This window comes from Phoxinus phoxinus (assembly GCF_949152265.1).
Source record: "Phoxinus phoxinus genome assembly, chromosome: 2".
In the NCBI taxonomy this organism is placed as follows: Eukaryota; Metazoa; Chordata; class Actinopteri; order Cypriniformes; family Leuciscidae; genus Phoxinus; species Phoxinus phoxinus.
Genome location: NC_136877.1, coordinates 18,102,806 through 18,104,906, shown reverse-complemented (window position 1 = coordinate 18,104,906; position 2,101 = coordinate 18,102,806).

The following is a 2,101-nucleotide window of genomic DNA, read 5'->3' as shown; positions in this document are numbered from 1 at the left end:
CAAAAACAAATTACACATAGGAATGAACTTTAATGGTTCAAGGAGGAATGTCAGTACTGATGTAATAGTGAAAACTCACTGCATTATCAAATTATGTTTAAGTTGTCACCGAGTCCCACTTCTAATACAAACCAAACATAAAATGCACTTGTGCATGCAAGAGAGTCCAGTAGGACTGCTCATGAGGAGTCTAGGGGCTGTTTACATGACCCCGTTTTGAACTTTTTATGCATTTTGGATGTTCATTTACATGACAACGCCGTTTAGGGGGCTTAAAAAAGCTAACTTTTGGAAAAGTGTTTCAGGACACATTTACACAACAAAAACGTTAAAAACGATCCCCGTTCACAAGGAACGTGAAACCAACATGCCTGCCAGGCCAATGCTTGGCAATGTCAATTTGTAAATAAACACCACCTGTTTTCACAAATTCACGTTTTTGTTTACACAGAGATGATAACTGTATCTTATAAAACTTGCACTTTTAGGGGGCGTTTACACGACACCGTTTAAAAATGGATATAAAAACGGAAAACCTTTTATGCGTTTTGGGCATCCATTTAGGCCTACATGACAATGGCGTTTGGGGTGCCTGAAAATGCTATCTTTGCAGGTTTTTGAGTCTCTGTGTAAACTGAAAACTTAGAATTTGTGAAAACGAATGCTTTATTTTAGAAGCAAAAACAAGATCTTAAACAATGCTAAAATGGTTTGCTGATAGAAGAATTTAAGGCACTTCTCAGCCAGTCAGGCTGGGAGACCTGCTGAACAGCCACCCAAAATCAGTCTGACCAGGACTGTGAGAAATGTTTAAACCACCTTACACTCTAAAAAATGATGGGTTGTTTTAACCCAATTTTGGGTCAAATATGGACAAACCCAGCCATTGGGTTACATTTTTAAATTGCATTTTTGATCCAACGTTTGGGTTTGTCCATATTTGACCAAAAATTGGGTTAAAACAACCCAGCATTTTTTAGAGTGTATAGAGCAAAACAGCTTAGGCAATTTTAAGATGTTTTCCCCCATATCAGGGATCTTTATACAGTTGTATCGGAAGGATAGGGATTGTAATTGTAAACGGCTTTATTACGCCACCTGCTGGACATAAAAACCTTAAAAACTACGAAATATTGGTCCTATTGTAGGCCTTGCTTACACACACACACACACACACACACACACACACACACACACACACACACACACACACACACACACACACACACACACACGTTGGATATTTGTATTTTATGAGAACTATTCATAGACATAATTATTTTTATACAGTAAGCTAGGCCTACAGACTTTAGCCTATAGCCTATCCTATCCCTTATCCTACCATAAAACTTAACCTAGGCCTACAGAAAATATTCTGCGTTTTTACATTTTTACATTAAAAAACACATCAGACAACGATAAAAAATTATAACAAATGTTACAGGAAATATGAACACTTTACAAAAGAAATTACGTAAAGCCAAGCAGTAGCTAGGCCTACGCTAAAATGATCTTAAAGCGGATAAATGGTGCCTGATCGTTGTTGATGGTTACAAAAAGTCCACTGCGTGTCTGCAATTTGCAAACGTTAGGCTACTTATAATATTCAACAAAATTCAAAACATCTCCAATCAATTTAAATGTTTTTTTTATTTTTTTATATGTGGGCTATCAAATAACAAGCAGATATAAAGAACAGAACAAATAGAACTTCTACATGAATAAATTATATCAAGTAGGCTAGGCTATATGTAAAGCTTCACATAGCCTATATAAAATAAAAAAATAATAATAAATAAATAAAATAAAAGACATACACAGAGGAAACATTATGCATCAGTGGTATTATTAAAAATATCATCATAATATTTCAAGAATCTGTCACTTTTCTTGTTTTTAATCAACCTTATAGACTTCAGAAATGTATCAATTTCGATTTAGAAATGCGGAAAAGTATCTTGCGATTTAGAGAATTTTTGCTTGTGAATATTTTTTTTCCCAAACAAAATACAAAAATTAACAATGTAATTAATTGAAGTACTAGCTTTATCTTCTTTATAGTAACCAATCAATTGAAATGTGAGTGTGATCAGCTGTGGTC